Raw genomic sequence first — 26,966 nt, forward strand, 5'->3', positions numbered from 1 at the left:
TCACGCAGCGAGTCTTAGTCAGCCCCGCCACAGATTTCGTCAGGCATCGAGTCTCAGCCAGCACTGCCACATATTTCCTCACAAAGCAAATCTGAGCCAGCCATGCCACAGAACTCCTCACACAGCGATTCTGAGACAGCCCCGCCACAGATCTCCTCACGCAGCTGTGTTTTACTCCAGTTGTTGGGAGATCTCTCACAGATACTAAAAGTTCTCTCCAACTGTCCTTCAATTTAGCCAGGATTTAGCCTACTTAAGAGCACGGTCCAGATGTACGAATCTCACACCAAAGATCCAAGCAGGGAAATATCAATTACCAAAAAGAAACCAGAATGCAGCTGTGTATATATAGAACTAAGACCATAAATAATTTAAGCAAATAAGTCTACAGAGGCTAAAAGTCCTGTACTTCCACCCTTATTGTGAAAACAAGGAAATAATATGAGGCAGGGTAACCAAAAAGGAAACACACCAAACACAGGTTACAAAGGAACATACAAAGTACTTTATTTTATACTGAATCCAGTTACAAAAGAACAGAACAAAATTCAGATAGCTATCGACCCTCAGTACAACACAGCAAACTCTGGCGTGGTTCGGTGTGCTCAGTGATTGCAAATATTCATTGAAACAGTCAGGCCTTTATACATTTCAAGCCTGCTGTTCAGCCCTCCTTTGGGTTAACCATTCCATAAATAAGTTACTGCTCTAGGGTCCCTTGCCAGGTCAAATCTAGTTCATCTGCTCATCTATATGTATATTAGTGTATGCTCTAGGCCTAACATTACAATGCAGGATTTAATTTATACAATATAGTTAAGCAGGTGTTCTCATTCAATTATAGATCAGTTTCGGTGATACAGGTAATCCATTGCACACAGGTCAGGAGAAGGACAAGGTCTCAGCTCATGACCCTAACAAGTGGCCTGCAGGCAAGTTATACATTAGCTGTACAGAGGTCATGACAATCAAGTTCTGTTCTGAATAACATAGGCTACCATTTTAGCTCACATGGTGACTTTATAGAGCAAGAAAACCTAAAATGGCGGCTTGACCCAAAATGACAGTTTACATGGTTTCTAAGATCAGGACCTTGCAATGCGAGTTTATTCACATGTAGTTTACAAGCAGCTTGTTAGCAGCTTGGCGTAGGCCAATATACATATATTCATAGCAATAGGAGGCACGATATAATTTCTAGTTTGACAAACACTCCTTTTGGCCTATGCCAAGTGCTAAACTACTTCTGATCTCCCTGCAAATAACTCTATGTGTCATCGTCCATACACCCTGAATAGCTGTCAGAAATATCTATCGCCATTAGATCTTTTACTAAGATCTCTTTCAGTACATACTCCTTAGAGGTTTTATCCGGGGCATACACTTTATGTCCTATTGTACCTATCGCCTGAGCGCACCATCCCCCTAGCATTGAACATATACTTGGTAGACATTGGATACAACAACAAAGAAATAGCAGAATTCCCAAAATAATCAGCAAGACTGAAAGCACTTTCCAACCCCAAGACCGCAAGAAGTCCCAGAACCAAGCGCTAAGATCCCAATTTCCCTCGGGAACATGCACTTCTGAACTAAGAATGTGCAGATTCTGTATTGCCTTAAAAATAGTTGGGGAGGAATCCGGTACGAAAACACAGCAAGCGGACCCCACTAGTTTACATACTCCACCACGTTCAGCCAGAATGACATCTAATGGCATCCGGTTCTGAAGCGCAACCAATCTGATCGCTTTCTGCTCTAAAGTCATATTATAGAGTATATCTGTGGTCCGGTTGATGGTTCTCTCCAGTACTCTCGCTAGTTTCCTGATATCCTCGGAATTCGCTATCTGCCCAAAGAATGGAAGGAATGATTTCGCTACATCTCCTAAAACCTGTGCTGGAGTGTCGCCATTCTCGTCCCACCGTGGACGAGCCTTCGAAACCTCTACAGTACTTGCTATAAACACCTCAGGTAACAGGATTCCTAGATAACAAGTTCCCTGCCAATCCCTGGGCAACCATGGAAATGCTACATTACCGCAAACAAAATAGATAGGTTCGCCTACATACAAAGGTCTATCTTCCCCAGTCAAATTTGCAACGTTGGCACAACCTTTAAAATCTCCCATTGACCGGGTGCCATTCCTCTGTATGCAGAAAGTAACTGAATCGGGGCTATGGTTAACAGTATAAGAAGGAGGCACGGCATCCTTATTGCCTATCGGAGCCATTTTAAAGGAAATCAAAGATTGGAAAGGACGAGGCAGTCTATCAGAAGGCCTAATAGAAGCAATATTGAGCTTACTCCTATTTGCGAAAAGTGAGCATCCCAGGGGAGTCAGAACACGTTTCTCAAAACTATTCAAATTAGTGCCATCAAAGTTCCCCGAGATGCTATCGTTCCATCGGCCAAAGAACAGTGCTCTAAGTGAAGCATAACAAGCAGTTGTCAAAGGTAAAGGGTGAATATACCAACCTAGCCCCTTATCCCCATGTTGCGGTAAATGCGAGCAGATCCAACAATTGGTTCTGTTAAAGATTGCATGGGTAGCATTCATAATTAGAAGTAGAGTGTTATTTTGATAATTCCGTCTATGCAAAAGATCTCTAGGTGACAAGGTATGTAGTTGCACAGAAGGAGTGGGAACAACAGTTATATTTTCAACAGGTAGGAAATCATTCAAAGGGTACATTCTCTCCAAATACCAAAACCCACAACCAACAGTTACTAAAAGTCCCGTGATTATCACCAGTAGACAACAAAACGTTTTCGGGGCCCCCATACATATCTGCTCATTGTCTCTCCTAGTCACATTTTTGTCCAAAAGTTCAGTACGAACGGTAGCGGATGCGGGCATTGTCGTCTTCAATCGAGAAACACCAATTGTTCGTTTGCTGGCGTCTCCGGTCGCGCGTCTTCTTAATGTCTTTTCCCACAACCCTTAGCCAGCAGAACCCTTTATGCAATTGGGCCAAAAAAAGGCAAGCCCTCAAATTCTTTCAATTGTACAGCAAGAGCCGTATTGCAAACCTATCTCCTTGGGCGAAGATTATAGTTCACAGTTTCCGGTGCAAAAGAATCAGCAGACAGGATGTCCTCACTTCCCACAGGAGGTGGCGAGTGAACGGAAGTTGGATCAGAAGATGGATGATCCACAAACGATGCAGTGGGAGAGCAAGGAGGCAAGATGGCCGTTTTGTCGGGCCTTACAACTTCCGGAACGGCCTCCGATACTCTCTCTCCACCGTCTCCCGTTTCGGGTACGTTGGTTTCAATGTCGGAAAGGGGTTCTGCGTCTTCTGTATCGTATGGCACTGGGTGTGGGATCCGTTTGGTGTGGCTGCCGTGGATCCAGTGGCGACGTCCTCCTACCCGCACCGCAGTCTGAGTGACCAGGAGCACCTGGTAGGGGCCCCTCCAACGTGGTGCGAGGCAAGACGCTCTATCGAAGGATTTAACGAGGATCCAATCCCCTAGTCGTAGACTGTGACCGGGGCCCTCGTACCTCATCGGCAATGCCTCTCGCACCTGGTGATAAATTGAAAACAGGTTTTTAGTCTATTGGTTAAAATAGTCGGAGAGAAGTACATTTTCTACATCGCGCAATGCGCAGCTTTTAGGTAAACCCCAAATATTAGCAGGTCTCCCCATTACCACCTCAAAGGGAGAGAGCCCAGTCTTAGTATGAGGGGTTGTCCGCATTGAAAGTAACATGATCGGTAAGGCGTCCGGCCATTTTAGTTTGGTGCCGGCACACGTCTTAGCAAGCTTGTTTTTTATGATACCATTGTGTCTTTCCACTAATCCAGCGCTCTGAGCATGTCTGGCCGAATGGAATCGTTTGTCAATTTGCAATGCCGTACATATCTGTAGAATTACAGCAGCGATAAAATGCAGACCATTATCCGACCAGATAACTCTCGGCAAACCGAACCGTGGGAAGAATTCCTTTAACATGGTCTTTGCAGTGGTCATGGCTGTAGCGTCTTTAACAGGGAAAGCCTCGACCCACTTACTAAAGGCGCAAATGACCACAAGGACATATTTTAGATTGTTACATCGCTCCATTTCAATAAAGTCAAAGTGAATCACTTCAAACGGGACAGAAGGAGGCCCAAAGCTACCTCTTGGAGTTGCTGTCCCCTTTCCCACATTGTGTTGTAGGCAAAGCATGCAATTTTGAACATAATGCTGGGCAATTTTTGAAATCTTATCATTTACCCAGACTTTCTCTAACATTCTCGTGATCTGTTGAGCGCACACATGTGTGGGACCGTGTGCCATGGTAACCATAATTACTATATAGGCATTAGGAAGCAACCATTTCCCTTCAACCATATTCACCCAACACCCATCATCATTGAGTTTCCCCAAGCCCTCAGCCCACCTCTTGGATTCTTCTAATGTGGCATCGGCTTGGATATCCCGTACAGACCCAACACCCTCATCCATTGCACAGGCATCTACAGTCTCCCTTGAAACATACATCTCCGTGAAGAGATCAGAGGCAGTTTGTCTAGCTATTTGATCAGCGAAAGCATTCCCTATCCCTACATCATCTATAATCTTGCGATGTGCTGCGCACTTAATGATTGCTAACTGACTAGGGAGCGCAAGCGCTGAAAGCAATAGTACTATCAGGGAGCCATGTTGGATCTTGGTGCCATGCGAAGTTAAAAACCCTCTCTCTGACCAAAGTCTCCCAAAGTTGTGAGCCACCCCAAAGGCATACTGGCTATCAGTATATATGTTTACTGTTAGCCCTTCGGAAAGCTCACAAGCTCAAGTCAATGCTATAATCTCTGCGGCCTGCGCAGAGTTATGCGTAATTCTCTTGGTCTCCACAACCATACTCAATGTAGTGACTGCATAAGCAGCTGTGGATGTACCATCCAGGTGTTTGAAGCAGGAGCCATCACAAAACAGCTCCCCTTGTGGGTTATCCAAAGGAGTGTCCCTCAAATCAACTCTGCCTTTTGTATCTTGTTCAGTAGTATACAGGCAGTCATGTGACTCTTTGTCACCGCAAACAGTATTTTGCGGGAAAGGTAGGAGTTCAGCCGGATTAAGAACGCAGCACCTCCTAATTTGAATGTGGGGAGCAAACAAGATTAATTCATATCTTGTCAGTCGTGCGGAAGTGAGGTGTTGCGTTTGGGTTTTGTTCAATAGAATATCTACAGAGTGAGGCACCATCAGGGTTAAATCATGGCCTAGGACCATTCCCTCACTCTGTTTTACAGACGCAGCAGCAGCAGCGACAGCGCGCAAACATCTTGGCAAAGCGCATGCAACAGGATCAAGGGCGGAAGAGTAGTAACCGCATGGCCTACTCTTCCCTCCATGTTCCTGCGTTAATACAGCCAAAGCACATCCATCACATTCATGCACAAACAACACAAAGGCCTTCTCATAGTTCGGTGTGCCCAAAACTGGCGCCGAACATAATGCAGTCTTGAGCAACTCGAATGAATGTTGATGCTCCGTATTCCATGGCAATGGCGAAGAAATACCCTTCTTCATCAAGGTCAACATCAGTTTTATCACTAGTGAGAAGTTTGGGATCCATAACCTACAGTAAGAAGCCATACCTATCAAGGCTCTAACTTCCTTTTGTGTATTTGGGACAGACATGCCAGAAATGTGTTTTATTCTTTCAGGTGTCAATCTTCTTCCCTCCTTTGACAGGAGATAGCCTAAATAGGCGACCTCCTGGCAACAATATTGAAACTTTTTAAGCGAAGCTTTGTGACCATGCTTAGCTAGATGGATGAGCAACAACACAGTGCCCTCTTTACAAGAGCTCTCAGAGTCAGCGGCTAAAAGCAAATCATCAACATATTGAAGCAACATACAAGTAGGGGGCAATCCAAGGGTATCAATCTGCTCTTTCAAAGCCCTACTATAAATACTAGGACTCTCAGTATAACCTTGAGGTGCACGAGTAAATGTGAATGAGCGTCCCCCTAAGGTGAACGCGAACAAGTATCTACTATCCTCATGTATAGGAATACTGAAGAAAGCATTCTTTAGGTCCACAACACTGAAGTGAGTAGCCGCAGCTGGAATCATGGTTAATATTGTCGTCACATCAGGCACAATTGGGAAATGCGGAGCAACGACTTTATTAATGGCACGTAAATCAATTATAAAACGAAATGGAATTGCATTATCACCTTTTTGTACACGGGTAAAATCGGACTATTGCACAAACTTCCTGCAATCTCCTCAATCACCCCACGATGCACAAAATCGGAAACAATGCTCTTCAAAGCTCGCTCGCCTTCAACTGAGATCTTATACTGTGGAATACGGGGCAGCTTAATTCCATGTTTCAAAACTATTTTAACAGGCTCAATCTGCAACACACCAGCATCATTGTCATCAACTGCCCACAAACACTCTGGTACAGTACTGAATTCTGGCGGCAAAGGTCTAGTCAAGAATTGCAAAACAGAACATTGCTGTGGTGAAATCGTCAAACGCACTCCATCAGAAGAACAATGAATTACCGCATTTAATTCCTTCAACAGATTCAACCCCAGCAAATTCTCTCCACAATTCGAAGTCAAGAGAAATGGACAGTGGTCCGTAAAGGGACCCAAAGAAATAGGTACCGGTGAAGAAACCGGATAAACAACTGGTGTGCCAGAAAACCCTACAGAAACATTGGTTTGCCCTGACAGTGGAATGTTTGGAACCCGAGAATGATCAATGGAGCACTTCTGTGCTCCAGTGTCTATCAAAAATTGATGTTTCCTATTTCCCACTACCATTTCAACGTTTCGACCTTTCTGATTAACGGGAATAGGCGTAGGTTCCAAACCCTGCTTTGGGCAATCCTAACGAAACAAAATATCATCCAAAGGAAGCTCTTCAGATAGATATGCAGCAGAAGGATGATCAAATATGTTTCTAGTATCCACACTCGAAGTCTGATTATCCTGTGAAAAAGGTTGTTGGGGATCCTGCGAAAACTGGCCTCTACCAGGGCCCCCTACACCCGGGAGGCCTCTGGATCGTCTACCCATATTTCCAAATGTGTTATTCGACCTCTGTCGAAGGACGGGGCATTGTGCACGCCAATGACCCTCCTGGCGACAATAGACACACTGGTTAATATTCACAGGACCCAAGGGCACATTCCCTTGTGGAACATACTGACCTCTAATCTGCGAACTACCCACTCTGGGGCCTCTAACAATTTGCTGTAACAATACTTTAGTCTTCAAATCACCTTTTCTCTTCTCGACTCTATCTTTTTCATTATTGACACGGTTCTCGTAGTACTGAGCCATGTGCAGTACTTCTAATTGGGATTTCGCCTGCCAAGCGCTCTCAGAAGACATAATTTGTGACTGGATGTCAGGCAGCAATCCACGTACAAATTTGTCCACAAATAATCTTTTCCCAGACTCTGTGCCTAAGTCTTGTCCACTGAAATCCCAGAATACCTGTTCGAACCGATTAAAGAACTCGGTAGCACCCTCAGATTTTCCTTGGACACAGGCCGTAAGCTTGTCCCAAATAAGTCTCTTTTCGGGGATTATAGTTTTCAGTTTTGTAATGATTCTGTCAGGCAAAGTTAGTATCACCTGAGGTGGTCTCTCACCAGCCGGCCTTTCCCCATCAAGCCTAACTATGTTAGCCCATGTATCTCCCAACCCTGGTACATCGTCTATAGTTCTAACTTGTTTCCACAAATCTACAGGCAGGAGTACAGGGAATAGCAAATCAATTTCGCCTAGGGTAAACACTGAGGACTGCAAAACGGACTCTATCTCTTTATAGAACCCTGTCGGATTTTTCCTAATGTCAGGAATAGTTTGTCTAATAGTATTCACTTCCTGTCGTGAAAACAGGACGTGAACAAACTGTGATACATAATGTGCAGGAATGTCCACAGCAGGTGTATCTGCTGCATCATTAGCAGGAATCTCAACCTTTGGGACAAATGTCGGAGGAACCTCTCTCATAGGCAACTGAGATGTAGGCAACTCCGAACGCTTACTAAGCAACAGAGCTAAGTCGAGCGCTAAAGCAGTTGAAGAAGTGTCAAGTGAAAAAGCTCTCTTATAAATGCTCAATAACTCTGTGGGACAACTAACCTTTCTCTTTAAACATTCATCCTGCAGGTACTCTACCATTACCTGTATCACTTTCCTCTGCATTTCTAGCGTATATTGACTGTATGTGTCATATACCTCAACTGGAGTTATCGATAGTCTGAAATCCATCTAATCGCACCTTTTGTACAAATTCGCGCCTCCTCAGATGTCGATTTACGACACGGAAGAAATCGTTTCTGTACATACATACTTTCTTCTTCGTCATCCTCATTCCGTAACCTTTCCAACTCCTTTCTATACTCGAATATTCTCTCAACATGCTCATGTACCTTCTCCACAGTGTCTCTTGAAAACGCTAAAGTATTCAGGTCCCTCAACCCTTGTGGGAGGTCTGCATTATTTAATTTACCCCACATTACACATAAATGAATCCCTAAACCTTCAATGAAAACATTTTTCTCAGGAAAATTATCCATATTAGAAAGTGTGGCAAGAACATTAGCTCGATCATCTCTCTCCATACAATGCTTAGCCCATGCAAACAAATCCTGTTTCTTTTCTGTAGGAACAGTATTACGAGTAAAAATCCTCGACCCCGCACCCTATGTCATGATCTCTGCTTCCAAAAGATCAGGTCTTGCCCGACTCCCTTGGACCCTTGGAAGCAGACCCATAACCCCGGTTCCGAGTGCCAGCCAGTCCCAATTGGGACCTTTTGGACCCTGTCCTGGTGCCAGCGGCACCAGGCTCATAAAGATGCCCAGTCCCAGCGCTGGAAGCGCCGGGCTCATAATGCTTGGGTGGACTTACCTGCAGCAGACCATGCTGCTTACTTACCTGCCAGTTGAACCCCTGATCCTCTTCCGTTTGGGACTACTTTTCCTGTTGGGTGGGGCAGGAGCCACTCCCTAGGTTCAGAACACTGGAACTCTTCTGGAAAGCAGGAACTCTTTTCTTACCTAGGCGTGGCTGTGGAAGGAGACACCTAAGCACTACAGGAGGCTATTTAAACCACACCCGATGGATGAATCTTGCTTTGCGTTATTCTGCATTCTCTGCAGCAGAACGCTCATCGTGTCTTCTGCTTCTGATCCTGGGCCTAAGGGAACAAAGGCTTACCATCCTGGAATCCAGTCTTCAGCAGCACCTGTAAAGACAAAGAAAGAACAGGTTAGCACTACGGTCTTCAGTGGCAGCGCATCTCTTACCTGGTCCATCGGCTGTCACCAACGCCTCGCGCTGCATTCGGCATCTGAAAGACAAAGGCTTACCTACTCTTCGCATGCTCCGGAGGTCTTCGCACTGCATTCCGGCATCTGAAAGACAAAAGCTTACCAGCTCTTCGCACGCTCCGGAGGCCTTCGGCGCTGCATCCCGCATCTGAAAGACAAAAGAAGGTGCGTTTAAAGACATTGGGCAACTTTATTACTCACGTGCCATTACTCCTTCCCACGCCGAATCCAGTGGGTATTCCAGCACCCTTCAGCTTCTCTAAAGCTCCAAACTTGTACCTGCAAGATAAAGGGGACAGTTAGTGCGCATCGTGAAGCAGGCTACAAGCGCTTACTTACGTGCTTCCAGGCGCTTCTATTCCTCACACGAGTTCGATCCTCAACTCTCATCAGCCCGCCATCCGCCATCGCCGGAACCCTGCAAAACAAGAGATATCATTACAAAAGACTTTTAAGACATTTGAAGTGCCCAGAACTTACCGTTCGTGCAGTTAACGACGAACAGCAGTCCTCTGAGGTCAAGAGGCCTGCACCCTTATCCAGTGAAGAAACTGATTACGGCACACTGCCCCGAGGCAGATGGAGAGCTTGGCGTTCACTTACCTAAGGTGAGGGTGTTAACCTTTGGGGTTCTACAGGAGAAGAGAAAGGGAAGAGGAGAGAGGCACCCAATAACCCCAGTTCATTAATCCCATATTTTCTATCTGCAGACATCTTACTCTTCGAGTCAGACATACAGTGCACAGAGGTCCAGCCCAAAGAGCCAACCGTGTGTTACACATCACCTTTGAAGATACGGCATTCACCCAGTCAAGACCGGCGCCTCTGCGGGAATCAGGTGAGCGTTACACCCTGATCAACTACAAGCGGTACAGAACTACTTGGGAGTGAGGGTGCAGGAAAATTCAATGGAGGTACTATTACTGGTGCAATGGGAAGAGGCAGAGGAGCAGGTGGAGGAACAACAACCGAAGGAATAGGAACAACAGGTTGAGCAGGAAGAGCAGGAATAACAGCAGGAAGAGGTACAGCAGGAGGAAGAGGAACATACGGAGGTGGTGCAGAGGCACCAGGCCTTCGTTCATTTAACAATTTGTCGATAAACTCATCAGAAACTTGAAGATCTTTAGAAGGATAGATTTTCTGCATACCGAGTGAGAAAGCCCTGTCCATATTCCTAACCGACTCAGACTGTTTGTCCTGATCATATAACAACGCCTTTTCAGCATTTGTTTTATGACGGCGCACATGTTTCTCCCTACTTTTAAGCTGCTGCAACGCTTCTCTTTTCCAATTTTGCAAAACATCAAATGCTGCAGGTCTGGCCTTCTTTTTTAACAAGACTGACTCCAAATATTCAATACGAGGGATCTCAAAACTACCATTGACTGGCCACTGAAGTTCGGAGGCATGCCTGGTTTGTCTGTGCCAAATTTTATTAAATACTACACTTCCAATGCCATGCTTACAGTACATAGTACATGCCGGCGACCCCTCCGGTGGTGCCAGACGGCTAAATTCCAAAGATTGTCTATCGCTGCGGAATAATGCCCTAAAGCAGCTAGACAATTTCCCAGGCATTTCTCAAATACTCGGTGTTACCTGGTCAATAATTGTATCTGCAGATACAATGCCCAAATTCAAAGTGTCAGGGTTGAATTAAGAGTCGGGTAACGACTCACCTGACCAAACCTAAGGAGGACCGATCGGTTTACAAAGGACTTGCCTAACGAATTTTACCTTGTGTATGGTGATTTCGGCAAATCTGCCCGCCTCAAAAAATTGACCCTCGTCAAGATGCCGTCTCAGACCACACAGCTATCATCCAGGGAACGGATCGTGCAGCGCTGTTGAGGTGTCGCGTCTCGTTCAGTCGGGCCCGTTATGTCACACCGGCCGATCCCGGTCCGATAGCGTGCGTCAACCTTCAATAATCCGGCATCAATCTTGAGGGTCCCTATTCCGGGCGCCAACTGTGAAAACAAGGAAATAATATGAGGCATGGTAACCAAAAAGGAAACACACCAAACACAGGTTACAAAGGAACATACAAAGTACTTTATTTTATACTGAATCCAGTTACAAAAGAACAGAACAAAATTCAGATAGCTATCGACCCTCAGTACAACACAGCGAACTCCGGCGTGGTTCGGTGTGCTCAGTGAGTGCAAATATTCATTGAAACAGTCGGGCTTTTATACATTTCAAGCCTGCTGTTCAGCCCTCCTTTGGGTTAACCATTCCATAAATAAGTTACTGCTCTAGGGTCCCTTGCCAGGTCAAATCTAGTTCATCTGCTCATCTATATGTGTATTAGTGTATGCTCTAGGCCTAACATTGCAATGCGGGACTTAATTTATACAATATAGTTAAGCAGGTGTTCTCATTAAATTATAGATCTGTTTCGGTGATACAGGTAATCCATTGCACACAGGTCAGCAGAAGGACAAGGTCTCAGCTCATGACCCTAACAAGTGGCCTGCAGGCAAGTTATACATTAGCTGTACAGAGGTCATGACAATCGAGTTCTGTTCTGAATAACATAGGCTACCATTTTAGCTCACATGGTGACTTTATAGAGCAAGAAAATGGCGGCTTGACCCAAAATGACAGTTTACATGGTTTCTAAGGTCAGGACCTTGCAATGCGAGTTTATTCACATGTAGTTTATAAGCAGCTTGTTAGCAGCTTGGCGTAGGCCAATATACATATATTCATAGCAATAGGAGGCACGATATAATTTCTAGTTTGACATTATGTGTGAGTCTAGTTGGGTTGATTTCTTTCTTTATTCCAAACCAAGGTATCTGTGATGCCTATCGAGTGCATACCACCCTGACCAAGTGTGAGTCCTTGTGGGTCCCTGTCTGCTCTCTCAAGCAGGCAGAGGCACTCAGTGTGTTCACAATAATGAGATCCGGTTGGCAATATGTATGGTGTCAGGTAGGTCAAAGACACTCAGGTGTGCACACTATAAACAGGCTCCTGATCCGCAAAGTGGAAAGTGCCATTCTGTTTTTAACCATGGATAGTATTTTTTAACTGTAAGATTGTGATTGGTTGTTTAATCAAATATTAAACTTACCAATATCTTAATTTTTTAAAACCATTATATGTTTTTCTACCCCAGCCCCTCCTTTCTATGCTCTACTACCATTCATTGTTAGGCTGATGAAGGTATTTATAGTGAACTGCAAAGACTGACACTTACTACATCATCTAAGTCATCATTAATTATTAGTACTCAGCGAGGGACAATCAGATTGTTTCAAACGATCTGATTGGCCCTCGCCAGGTCGTTACCCAGCTGGGAAAGACTTACCAGCTGGCATTCCCGAACACTGCGTCCCGCGGTGTTCCTTTGCTTTCTTCCACAGGCCGCCATGGAAAGGGAGAAAGGACTATGTGTAGTACCTTTGCACCGATACATGGCGGCCATGATTTTTTGTTAACATATCTTTTCAACATTTTGTTTGTTTACCTTTTTTCCTTTACTTATCCCTGACAGCCATTTCTTTTCTTTTTTTTCTCGAGTTGAGAAACCATTGCATCGCTGTAGAGAAAAATTACTATTAGTATACTGGTACTATACTGGTACTATGTGCTAGGGTACTAATATGTGCTGGGGTACTAATAGCAATAGAACCCCTCGGAGGGGGGCAATACTGGACGGGTGGCCGTATAGCACTGAAAGTTGGAGCAGAGAGCAGAAATGCGGTGGGCAAGGGATGCTAGGTATTAGTTGAACAGCCAGGGAGAGAGGTTAGACCCCTGGGGAACACCACAAGTAGTGAGTGAGATGGAGGAAGGGAAGGACCCAAGTGGGAGGGTCGATCAGAGAGGAAAGAGGTCAGCCGTGCCAGGGTCTGATCAGTGATACCCAGGTTATCACGGAGATGGTTGAGAAGAATGGCACGGTTGACTGTGTCTATGCAGAGAGAGATCGAGTAGGATGAGCACAGAAGGAATGTTAGAGTCAAGGTTGGCGAGCAGGTCTTCACAGATGTTCAGGAAAACATTTCCCATGCTTCTGGCAGCTCTGAAGCCAGACTGATGGTCATGGAGACAACCAACAGAGTCAGTGTGAAGATTAAGCTAGGAGATGGCCGGCTTTTACAAAAGTATGTCCAGGAAAGGGGTGATAGAAATTGGGTGGTAGTTAGCCGGGCAAGAGGGGTCGGCTGTGGGTTATATGAGAAGAAGATGCACAGGAGAGTGCTTCAGAGGGGAGGGGAAGGCTCCATATGCGAAGGAATGGTTGCAGAAGTTGGCCAGAGCCAGAGCAATGGTGTCAATGTGGTCCTTGATGGTTTTGGATGAACAGTGAAGAACCTGTTTTGACGAGACTTTCATAGATCGGACTTGTCTGGAGATCTCATTGGGGGAGAACATAGGAAACGATAAGAAGGAGGGAGGATAGCTGCCGAAGGGGGCAAGAGGTATCAGAGAGAGAAGGGTGAGGAGGAGGAGAGGTCGAGAGGGTGGTCAGGATGACCTGGGTTCTGAGATGAAATGAGAGGCCAGGGCCGTGCAAAGGACTTGGGAGGTGACAGGAGAGGTAGAGACTGCAGCAGGGTTGGCCAGCTCGTTTCAGATTATAAAGAGTTTGGCCAAGTTGTTAGATGCTGCAGAGACACAGGCTTGGATATGTGCTCTCTTCTTAGTCCGGACAAGGAGCCAGTATTGCCTTTGGAGCAGGCGGCAGGCCAGGTTGTCAGAGGATGCACAAGAAGCCCACCATTTCCTCTCAGCCACCCTACACTTGCGTTTAAGGGTAACTAGATTGGAGTCGTACCAAGAGTTTAACTTGGCTTTGGGCTTCAAGCAGATCCTTATGACAGGGGCAAGAACATCAAGAGTATCAGAGATAGAGGAGTAGAGCTTGGAAAGGGCTGTGTCAGGATGTGAGTCAGCCTGAGGTGGAGGCGGGGGAGAGAAAGTGGCAGCGAAAGCCTCAGCTGGCACACACTTCATGGGTTGGATGACCGAGAAGGTAGGTGGAAGTAATGGAATTGGCTTTGCCTCAGGGGAAGTGAGGGAGAGATGAGAGGAAAGGAGAAAGTGGTCACTCCAGGAGAGAGGAGTGGTCAGAGGGATAGAGAGGAGGAGGTCTGAAGAGATTAGAGCATCCAGAGTGTGTCCTGCAGAATGAGTCGGGCCAGAGGGGAGAATAGAAAGAGAGAGAGAGTCGCAGTGGTTGTGAAAGAGTCCAGGCGGATGGTGAAGTCTCCAAAAAGTAGGAGTTGAGTGGTTGAGGCCAGGAGGGAGGAGGAGAGGTCTGCCCACTCAGAGAGGAAGGAGGAGAATTGACCAGGTGGCCGATAGATAGTAGCCGTGGTAAGAGAGTGGCCAGGAGAGAGAGAAAGCCTACAGACCAGGTATTCAAAAGAGGAGTAGGCCTGCATAGAAATGACAGAGGCAGGAATCCACTCCGGAAGATTAAGCCTACTCCACCTCTCGAACGGTTGGGTCTGGGCACGGAGAGGAACTTCTAGCCACCAGGAGGGGAGGGTCAAAGCTCATGACAGAGCTGGCCGTGAACCATGTCTCTGTGAGACCAAGGATATCAAGGTCAAGTTCTTCCAGGAGGCGGCAGATATCAGAGGATTGTTTGACAGCAGAGCAAAAGTTAAGAGTGGAGAGGTGGAGAATGTTGCCAATCTTGAAAGACTTCGGGGAGGGGTACAAATCAGAGATACACCCTGCGGGGGTGTCGAGGAACCCCAAGGGGGGCAGAAGAGGGAGGGGGAGAGGGCAAGGTGGGCAAGGTGGAGGCAGAGGGGGGAGGCAAGGAATCAGAAGAAGGGAGGGCCAGGACAGTAGGAGAAGGAAGGAAATTGATGAGGTGGGGGAAGCGTCTTTCAAAGAGGAGAAGGTTGGCCTGGGGACCTTGGACCATGAGGGTGACATTGAGGTATATATTATTGATTGCTAGAGGAGTGGAAGAGGTGGAGGAGTGCCTCCCAACGGGTGCCACCATTAATGGGCGATGAAGAGAAAAGATAAATGAGAGAGCACAGAGACCATATGAGGAGTCCAAAGGTCCAGCGAAGGAACGACAAACTGGATGTTGGTGAGGGTCTGTCTGGAGGAAGCGCTGGAGTGGGCGTCAGCGTTAGGGAGACCAGGGTTAGAGGCCAAGATATCCTTTTTGAACTTCTTCCGGCCAGACCTAGTGAGAAGGGTAGGACAGTCAATGGAGAAACAGTTTGAAAAAATGGGAGAGACAGAGTGCCATAGGTGTTGTGGAGGAGGGGGGAAAAAGGAGGGAGTAGTGGGGGGACGGTGGGGGTAGACAGTATGTGGGGGAAAAAAGCAGGAAGGAAGGGGTACCACAGGGTAGTCACTGGGCACAGCTAAATTCAGAAAAAGCAGCAATGTTACTAACAGCTAAGTTCAAGACAGCAGCACATGTTACTAACAGCTAAGTTCAAAGCAGCAACAATGTTACTAACAGCTAAGTATGAAACAGCAGCAATGTTACTAACAGCTAAGTTCAAAGCAGGAGGATTGTTACTAACAGCTAATTTCAAATCAGCAGCAAATGTTACTAACAGCTAAGTACGAAACAGCAGCAATGTTACTAACAGCTAAGTTCAAAGCAGCAGTAAATGTTACTAACAGCTAAGTACAAAATAGCAGCAATGTTACTGGCAGGTAAGTTCAAAGCAGCAGCAGTGTTACTAACAGCTAAGTTCAAAGCAGCAGAAAATCTTACTAACAACTAAGTACAAAACAGCAGCAATGTTACTAATAGCTAAGTTCAAAGCAGCAGCAGTGTTACTAACAGTGAAGTTCAAAGCAACAGAACATGTTACTAACAGCTAAGTACAAAACAGAAGCAATGTTACTAACAGCTAAGTACAAAACAGAACCAGTGTTACTAACAGCTAAGTTCAAAGCAGGAGGATTGTTACTAACAGCTAATTTCAAATCAGCAGCAAATGTTACTAACAGCTAAGTACGAAACAGCAGCAATGTTACTAACAGCTAAGTTCAAAGCAGCAGTAAATGTTACTAACAGCTAAGTACAAAATAGCAGCAATGTTACTGGCAGGTAAGTTCAAAGCAGCAGCAGTGTTACTAACAGCTAAGTTCAAAGCAGCAGAAAATCTTACTAACAGCTAAGTACAAAACAGCAGCAATGTTACTAATAGCTAAGTTCAAAGCAGCAGCAGTGTTACTAACAGTGAAGTTCAAAGCAACAGAACATGTTACTAACAGCTAAGTACAAAACAGAAGCAATGTTACTAACAGCTAAGTACAACACAGAACCAGTGTTACTAACAGCGAGGTCCAAAGCAGCAGCAATGTTACTAACAGCTAAGTTCAAAGCAGCAGCAATGTTACTAACAGCTAAGTAAAAAACAGCAGCAATGTTACTAAACTCAGTCCAGGCACAGGCCATAAATGTGGGTGGGAAAAAGGGGTCAGATGGGGTGGAAAGGTGGAAAAAGTCAGGGGTGCAAAATGACGAGATATGGGTGACTAACCCATGGTTGTAGTGATGATAGCGTCGAGGTAGTTCAGGGTTCCAGGGTAAAGTTAGAGCACCATCCTCAAGGTGCTTAAGGAGGGTTCAGGGAGACCTCACGCACCAAACCAGCAGCGGACAGGGAGCATACAGGGCCTTCGTTGTGGGCCTTAGGTGAGGGGACCAGCTAAAGCCTGCCAGTCCCCGATAGGCCAGTTAAAACATCAGGGTCCCAATCGGAAAGGAGATGTAGAGATGACACAGAGGGAGGCAGACTCCGGGCCTTCTAGCAGAAAGCTCTGTGTGCAGCAGCCATCTTTGATGTTCCACGAGGGCCAGGCAAAATATGGCAAAAGTGAACAAAATCACCCCTTTGGCTCTGTGGACACAGCCCTTGTTCAGATATGGGCAAGTGAAAGCAGTGCAAGGTCGCCGCAATAAGGGAGCACAGAAGCAAAGAATACTAATCGTTTTTTTCTTTTTTGTTATTCACGCTTCACAAAACAAAATCACACTCCCCCGCAGCAATGAGCAACAATACCTTGTCTGATTAGGGATTGCTGTGCGTTTTGTGAGCCCGGAGTAGGCATACAGGTGCAATACCAGCCAGGAGTGGTGGAGCAGCCAATCACACCTTTTGCACTGTGGGCAGATGCCTCTGATAAAGGAAAGCATTCCAAGGAAGCTATTGCCTGCTATGCCGCACCACACTCACCCTCTCCTCCTCCCTCTTGCTTAACCTCTCGGCAACCTCCCTCATGCAACCCTTCTTCCCCAGTTTTCTGCTTTCCCACCTTGCACTGCTGTCTCCCTTTCCTTCTTGCTGCTCCAGGGCTGACCATGGACATGGAAAAGGGACTCTACAAGCGCCACCTCCATCTTCTTTTTTATTTGTGCCACCCCACACGGTACAGGCCTTTCCCATCCTAACAGGATGACATGCACACACCATATTACTTTTCCGTGCACCACACCAAACATACAACCCCAAAATCTACATAAAACCCTTCTGCCCGATCAGCTTGCGTGTTATACCACATCCCATTCGCTTGTATCTCTAATATATAGTAGTGTTATTTTCCATTATTTGCACCTTTCCTTCCCATGATCACCCGATGTGTATTCATGTGTATTCCTACACTACATATTCTCGGCTTCCTCAGCTCCCCCTGCATCTCATATTTTTGGCATATCATCATACTTCGGTGGTGATAGTGCGCGGTACAAATGTCCTTTAACATTAACATTAACATTAACAGATAATGCTCCACTGTATTGAGTCCTCCTCACACTTCACAATTTCCACTATCCCCTGTCCCTATTCTATACATTCATTCAACCCTATATGCCACTTTGTCAACCTAAGTATTTTTCCTACACGCCTACTCATTTCAACACTTCATTGGCCACTCTTGCTTTCAACATTCTCCTATATTCTGTATCAATGTTTACTGTTCCCCCTTCCCTCTCTCCCTGCTATTTTGCCACCTCTCTTTGAGTTTCTTTTTAATAAGCATCTTTACTTCCCCTTTAGTCAGCAGGATTTCTACACCCACTTTCTCCCTTTAGGTTGCTTCATACGCTGCCCTATTCATTGACTCATTTCACAGAATCCTCCTATGACTGGGAACCTCGGGCCACTTCACATTCATTCCACCTCGACTCTGCTTTCGTTCCCAGATGCTGTTGCATATGAAGTACAATATTCTTCTTCCCATTTCTCTATTGCTTGTTATTATTATTATGATCTACGTGAACCTACACAAAATGACACCATCTCCAATTCTTTGCTCTGAATCTCTGACTAATGTCATATTTATAGCCATCAGTTAAACTGTACTAAGCGACAACTCATCAATTAATCTCACAAGCTTAAACTTGGCTGCATCTTTAACAAAGTAGGCCATGCACCCCTGATTATTCTCACTATGCAGAGCTCCACCTGTGTCACAAGGCCTTCCCTCTTTCCCCACTACATACCGCTGACCTAGTCTTTTAAATGTAACATGAACTCCCCTTCTTTTTATTTAAATTAGTTTTATGGCATTTATCAAACATGAACCTTATGAAACAAAATGATATACTGTGCGCATTACAGCATTAGACATACACAATAAAGAAACATAACTATGTAATTTTGCTACAACTAACTACAGCCTGACTTGCACACTCCAGCATGCTTTGTGCCATCTACTTATAAAGCAATAACATATTCTTTTGAGTGCCACCCCTTCAACGCCAGTCACTGCCCTAAGCAAACTTAATCCCTCACTACATTTGGATATGCGTTTCTCTACCTGACAATTCCAAGTCAACTCCGAATCTATCAAAATTCCTAGCTACTTACATTCTTTAATACTATCAATGTTCCTTCCTTTCATCAATAATTCGAGACAACTATCTTCTTTCCATCCTGTAAAAAGCATGCCTGCCATTTTAGAACTGGAGACTATGAAACTCCACTGATCACACCACCTTTCCACAGTCTTTTGAAGCTTCACTTTGTGGGGGAAAGTCTGGAATCGAATATTGTATGTACTCCCCTAGCACAGTGCTACATTATAATATTGAGTAGGCACTGCAAACTGCCATATTTAAATAACTATTTCTTGCCAGTGCGAGGGGAGGCTTTCGGCTTTACTGCGTATGTCCTTGCGATGAAGGCCCTTCTCCTAGTGTGTAGCTATGCTCACTCCCACATCTCTCACTTCTGACAGTTTTCCCTTTTGGCATATGTAAGCATGTTTTAGGCTCCTGCTTTCTTCGGAAAAGCGGCTTTAGCAGACAGAAGTTATCATACTCTAAGCATGCTCACCTGCCGCAAACCTTGTGGGGACCTCTAAGGAGTATATTCAGCTCCACTAAATGTATCACTACATGCTGTCCTTCCAGATAACACTGTCTTACATGTGAGAACCAAGCTGGTATCAAAGACTTATACAGTGGAGCTTTGTTCCCTGCTTGTACATTATTTCAGTATGACTCCCTGCCCTGTCTGGACCTCACCTTCCATTGAAATGCATTTGTCCCTTTGGGTAAAAGAGAACGGTGAGTGGAGGGAGGGGGGTTCTCACTTGCATCAAAGTCTCATAGTGCTGATGGTTTGTTTTTGTCGTGCTGTTGTTTTTTACTAAAGAATTGTTCACCAATCTACCATAATAGTCAGTTTTTCCATGACATAATTGGTGCCTTCAATGTCGGATTTCCACTGCCCTGCGGTGAGGTCCAAGGTTCACCAGGCACACCTCCCGGGGAACCCTGTGGGTCCAGGAGAGATGATTTCATCAGAGGGGAGATTTGGCCATAATGCCAGAGACTTGGGCATGGTGAGCAGAGCAGATTCATAAAAAGAGCTGACTGAAAATCTTGGGTTCGTGAACACAGGTAAATGCATCAGTGTATTGTTATGTCTTGCATAGTATTATTTGAAACGTGTTGGGGTAAATGTTTGTCTCTGGTCAAAGAATTCTGAGATCTGCATTCTGAAAACTGTTAAGATTATCCAAGCATAAAGGAGGGAATGTACCATGCCTACAGAGCTGTTTATCTGAATAAGAGAAAAAGTAAAATCAGTTGACCATCGCAGTTTAGAATATAATGTAAAAGGAGCACATCCATGCTCCCTACCGACTTACGAGAACATGAGACTGCTGTGCTGGTCAGAGTATTGTAGTATGGACCAGGGTCTAGGAAGCATGTGTTCTGTGTAAGTGGAAGAACATATTTTGAATGAGAGCCCCATGGTTGTGCTGTCTAAACCCGTTCCTTGACACTCAAAACCCTGAATGTGCAACTCATTTGTGACCCTGCTTTATATTTCACACTCTCCTCTATCCTAGTATGGGAGTTGTAACAGACTTGGTTTATACCGATTATGTGTCTTGTCTTTGACTCTCACCTACCAAAGTCTCTGAAACCAGGGGGCGCTGTGGAGCAGCCATGCAAGATGGCGCCTTTCTCCTAGACTCTCTGCGATGTAGTGACATCTTGCGTGCAAGACTGAGCCCAAAGTTTACTAAGGCACCTTCAGTAGGCTGCATACACAAAGCGAGGAACAGTGACCTGTTTGATCGAAGTTTAACCCCTGTGTGTGCTTGAATACCAGAGAACTAGGCACTTGTGTGCGGACCGGGCGGGTATTAGTATAATTGTTAGGTTTTATTTGACTGAATGTTACATTTGACTGAATTTGGTCAGTAACATTCGATCAAATTAAACCGAACAAATATAGTAATACATACCGAACATGTGGAGCGGAGTTGCAGGGGTGGCCCCCGCTCCCTATGTTCGGTATGTATTTGCCTTGGGGAGTCAAGGGGGGTCCCCCGCTTTCCTAATATTGGATGCGGGGGACTGAAAAAAAAAAGAAGAATCCGACCCGCTTCCGAGGGACGGATCTGATGCTTCATGGCTGAAGTGCACCAGGCAGCGAGTAAAGAGGTAAGTAGGGAAGGGGGCTGGTGGGCGGGGATGCAGGGAGGGTTGGTTTAAGTGCGTTTGATCATATGAGAAGTGATCGCATGCAGGCTGTTTCTTTTCAAACAGTTTGCCGCGATCACTTTTCATACGATCAAACACCCACAAACCGCCGGGTGTGCTGCCTGGGAGACATGGGCAAGGGAGCGTAGTATCAGGGTGTAACCATCAGGCAATACTGCGAGCCCATGCTGCGTGCAGTGGGAGAATCGGATTGGATCCCACCTGTAAAATGGCGCTCTTGCACCCCAGCCTGGAGGGCAGGCAGGCAGCTGCTTATGGCCCACTATCGCAGCTATATTAGAGGGGACAGCAGAATACCCATGTAGGTTGCACACATGGTGGGGCACAGGAGTAGGCCCCTCCAGTTTAGACCTCCTTGTCAGATACCGCTCAGACAGTGGATCCAGGCAGATATTCCCAACACTTTAGCCCGGTTCATGATATGAGCAGCACAGCGCGTGCAGAGGTTACACACTTGAACTACACGCTCCAATCACACCTACTGTCAACCTGAGCACAGCTTCTGATCACAACAGGGTGCAACCAGGGGTACATCTTAGGTGCAAACATAAGGTCATGACAAGTGGTGCAGGGGGCATGAAAGAGGGAAGCATGGATGACTTCCCAAAGGTGGCCCCCAAGAATGGCAGTGCACCTCCACCTGACGAAGCTACCTCTGGGGGCTTATCAGCCATGCCTGCAGTGGAATACCTTAGCCTGCAACAGATCCTAGAAATGATGCAATATGGTTTTACATCAGTGAATGAGAAGCTGGACGATAAAACCACCAGTTTTGCCTCCATATGCTCCAAGTTAGATAAAGAAATGCAGAGGATCGCTGACACCGAGAATAGAGTCAGCCTGGCAGAGGACTATATCAATCGTATACAGAATGTTGTCACATCACTATCGTAACACATGAAAATGATGAAAGCAAAATGTGATGACTTGGAATAAAGATCTCATAGGAACAATATTCGCATCATAGGGGTGCCTGAGGAGGTGCTACATGAAAGAGCAAATAGAGTGCTCTCGGCAAAGGCTGCGCCAGGTAATTTACCAATGCCTAGTTATCGCATGCATCTTGAACTACAGGGACAGAGAATCAATACCCCTTCCTTCTCCCTTGCACTTCCCCGTTCCCCTCCCCTGCACTTTGTGCTGTTGCACTTGCACAATCTGAATGTAACAAAATCATTTGTCTTGTCCTCCCTCTGTTCCCTCCCTTGTTCTTGTCATGCCTAGAAACACTTGTGTACAGGCGCGTTATAAATGACTTCTCATATCATACTACGCTATGCTAGAGAGAAAAAAGAGCTCAGGCCCGAGTCCCACAATATTGTTCTGTATCGAGACTTCACAGTGGTGGTGCAGCAAGAGCGATGCACGTTCATGGGTGTTAAGACATTTTTGAGGGAAAGAAATATCCAGTAATCAATGCTATTTCCAGCGAGGCTCAGATTCCAGTATAATAACAAGCCTTATTCTTTCACTGTAACTGAACAGGCGATAGCTTTCATAGAATCCAAAATACCAGCAAGGAACTACCTTGCTGGGGAAACCTCCTTCTCAAGATAACTGAAATGAGATCGTATGTATTGATCTACCCTTTTATTAATATGTTTCAATCATTACATAAGCTTGAATATGCTCAGTTAGAAGATTTTTCTTAATCCTAAAGACTGTTGCTATGGTAACAGTCTTCCCCCTTGCGAATGCTCATGTTTTGGTTGGTGTTGGGTTGGGGATTGTTGGGGATGGGGTATATACCGCTGTAGTTTTGGAGGCAGTGACTTTGGGGAATGCACACTGGGGTTTTGGATGGGGAGAAATTGCAAAATGCACTTGGTGTAGAAAGGAGAGGAGAATGGCAATGACGAACACAGATGTACAGAACACTGCAGTACTGCTAAATTATGATGGCAAAGTCATGTGAAGAGACGCAAAGTATCTATTTAGTTAGTTGGAATGTCTGGGGCCTATGTAATCCCGTTAAGGCCTGCAAGATTGCAGCTTATGCGAATAGGAAAGGAATTAGAATACTGTTCTTAAAAGAGTCCCATGCACAAGAACAGCAGGTGCTAAGGTTTGCACTCAGCTGGGGCACTCAGCTGTATTATACATCCTACTCCACGAGGGCCAGTGGAGTTATGACACTGATACATCGCACTTTACAATTCACACATCTGGGGGGTCATTACGACCCAGGCGCTAATTGCGCCAACTTTACCACCATGGTGTAAACTACGTTTACACCATGGTGGATGGCGGATTTACCGCCCCATTCCAAGGTGAGTGGGGCGGTAAATCCCCATTTCCCATTTTCCCTTCCCCATTCCCATTTTTGCCCCATAGGGCATAATGGGAGTGGGGAAGGCGCTAATTACGCCACCGTAAATTACGGTGGCGTAATTAGCATCATGGCAGGTTAGCGCCATGGATTTTAACGGCTGCTAACAGCAGCCGTTAAAATCAGAATAGGCGTTAAGGGTTAACGACGGCGTTAACCCTTAACGCCTGGGTCGTAATGAGGCCCCTGGAGTCTAAAACAGATGTAGAGGGCGATATGTATTGGTTCATGGTATACTTTACATAAGGCAGGTACCACTGGTCAACATATATGGCCCGAACATTGACAACCCTGACTTCTATGAAATGGTTTTCTGGCATGCACTCATGAATAGATACATGGCTAGTGTCACGCATGATGTTTACTAATATCATTGAATGCACAATTGTACCCCGGACGCTCTCAGACCACTCCATGATCCTACTTACAATATGTATGTCCACAAATAATGTGGGATCGGTCTCATCAATACCGATATTATGGCAGGTCTTTAAGGTATGCATAAGAGGAGTGGCCATGTCCACAGAATGTGGGGTTCTAAAAGATATAAGGAAAGATTTGGAGAGAAGGGAAGCCAAACTTAAAACACTACAAACAACAATATGCACATGACCCCAAACCCAAGGCGGAATTGGAAGTTAAAACTGAACTAAACTGGCTTTTGTGATGCTTCACAGAGAGAATTGAAATTCATAGACAGGCCAATGATGACTAGGAAATATGGCAAAGCAGATAGGCCTGGCCGCATACTAGTCTGATTGGTTAGTTCAGACATGGGAAAGAACGTGTACCCTATATTAAAATGTAGAATTGGACTATAGCATACATGGGCATGGATATAAACGCAGTGTACTACACGTTTTACAGATATCAGACTGGGACACACACAAAAGTGATATCATTGTATGCCGATGATATCTTACTATATATACGCAACCCAGAGATCAATGTAGAAAGATTGATGAAAGTGATGGTAGGCTTTGGCAGATACTCAGGTCTCCACTTAAACAGTAACAGATTGGAAATATTCCCACTAACACATAACACAACAGAACCAACCAGCAAGGTAGGACGGAGGTGGTCAGAATGCACAATTAAATACTTGGGGATATCGATATGATGATCAACGGCCTTAACGAGTGAGCCAAACTATGAGGCGTACATGACTATTATGAAGACTAAACTACAACGCTGGGAGGGAATTCCAATGTCATTAGTCGGGAGACTCTCACTACTTAAAATGATAATACTACTGAAACTATTAGGTATGTTTCATAACATACTGATGGGGCCAGGCCACACATTATTTGAGTAACTTAACAGGGTGGCAACCCGTTTGTATGGGCAAACGGTCAGGCTCACATGAAGTGGACCCACATGGCCCGACCCTGTGAGACAGGGGTGCTGCCCAAACTTCGAATTATACTAACTGATGGCACAGGCATACTACTCCACTTACTAGACAGAGGAAATGCACAATGCTCCACACTTAAGATTGGAACAAATGGCACTGGGCACTACATCACTATTGACACTACTAGCGGCAGGTACATATAAATCAGTACAACCGTTGGACTCAGGAGGGGAAATGACTGATGCATGGAAAAGATTTCACAAGCAGCAGGGAATTGTAGCCCCATTTGACAAGCGACTATAGCGATGTGGGACATCTGTGCCACCCCCCACCATGGATAACAGCATAGAGAGGACCTGCAGCACAGTCCACATACTAACCCTGGGGGACTTGTACTCTGAAGGTCATTTCATAGAATGAGAGATCATTAAGACGTACATAGGAAACATCCCTCTACAACTACTCAATTAGCTTCTCATGAAAGCTACATTTCAAATTCGCTAGCTGTCCTTTCCTGAGGAGCCGATCTCACACATGTGCCTAACATACACAACAAACAATACAGCTACCGGGAAGCATATCTCCACACTATATACGCTGGTGCAAATCACTGGAAAACAGACAGCGATGGATGCCAGGACTACATTGAGCACAGACTTGAATTCACAGATGCACTATGGAAAGTTATACGTGGCCTAACCAAGGGAGTTTCATTCAGCTCTAAATATCGTCTGATACACTTCAAGGTTCTTAATAGATTATATTATCCCCCATCAAGACTCTGTTTATTCCTTGCAGACAGAGAGGGGGGTGTCCCATGTGCCGTTCCGAGAATTCCACCCTTTACCACATGCTCAAAGCTGCACACTTACTGGTCCATGCTATGCCAAGCTTTACTGGGACAACAATTGGGATTAACCCCACAAGACAGCATAATGGGTTATTCCGGTAAAATGGAAGAGACCAAGCCTAGATTGCATATTGGTGAGGTGGAACTGGAAGGAACTGCCCACAAAGGAAACGTGGCTAAATTACGTTATCTGGGCACATGATGTGTAAGAATTGTATCAGATCATATGTGCTGCCACCAAATAGTAGCCGGCCTAAGGGCATATGGTCTGATTTTCGTGACTATCTAACGAAGGCTATAGCATCCCAAAATATGGACGACACAGAGATTTGAGAACATCTGTAATGTTATATCCTATATGCTTGCTGTGTATTTGCAAAGTTGTAATCTGATGATTTTCACATATTTATTCTGTACTGTATATTTGCTTCACTAACTGCTGGGAAAAATTTAATTAAAAAAAAGCCTCTGAAATAAGATAAAATACAGCTCTGCATTGTGGGTAGTGCAACAGGGGATATAGGCTGTGAACCAGCAGTTATCTGAATCTGACCAACACCTGTGGGTGTCACTGAAAATTCTGTATGGGGGAGGAACGGAGGTCAGGTGGTGATACCTGAACCTCTGGACAGATGAAGCAGAGCGGTCCGTTATGAGCCGTACCAACTCTGTTTTGAGATATGATAAGCACCTGATGCAGGCAGAGTTAGAAACAGACCTGGATCCGTAATAAGTCATACCTTGTCTTACCTCTGTGAGAATGGGTTCAGGTCAATCTAGACAAGTGCCACTTCCTCCTAAAGGAAGTCCAGCACAATTCATACTTACTCACTACTCAGCCAAAGCATGTCTTTACATGGATAAATGGCACAAATATACAAAAAGTGAGTCGCATAGACTTCCCCCAGATAGGCACATTTGACCTGGATAAGATAATGAACTTCCAAAAGGTGTTAGAAAATAAAGGTGCACGTGTACACCAATGGCAATGGGACAGCTATCTAGATTGGTATTTATTTGTTTAATTATTTACAGGACGAACAATGCTATTTTGATCACAAAAGAGCGTGCAATAGATTACAAATCAGATTTGACAGTAAGCAGTGAGATTCTGACAATGCAGTGAGTTTGTGGGACATTCTGACAAGGTTATGG

The 26,966-nt window shown here is 45.2% G+C and overlaps 1 long non-coding RNA gene across 1 annotated transcript; it reads right to left on the minus strand.

Moving 5' to 3' along the window:
• Positions 1 to 482: 482 nt before the first annotated feature.
• On the minus strand, positions 483 to 21,729 carry LOC138447686 (uncharacterized). Its single transcript, XR_011259925.1, has 2 exons — positions 11,045 to 21,729; positions 483 to 3,531 (listed from the first exon to the last, which is right to left on the minus strand). It is a non-coding gene; the product is annotated as an uncharacterized lncRNA (long non-coding RNA).
• Between the last annotated feature and the right edge of the window lie 5,237 nt (positions 21,730 to 26,966).

The sequence above is a fragment of the Ambystoma mexicanum genome, chromosome 1p, assembly GCF_040938575.1.
Source record: "Ambystoma mexicanum isolate Mex_15411 chromosome 1p, UKY_AmexF1_1, whole genome shotgun sequence".
NCBI lineage: Eukaryota > Metazoa > Chordata > Amphibia > Caudata > Ambystomatidae > Ambystoma > Ambystoma mexicanum.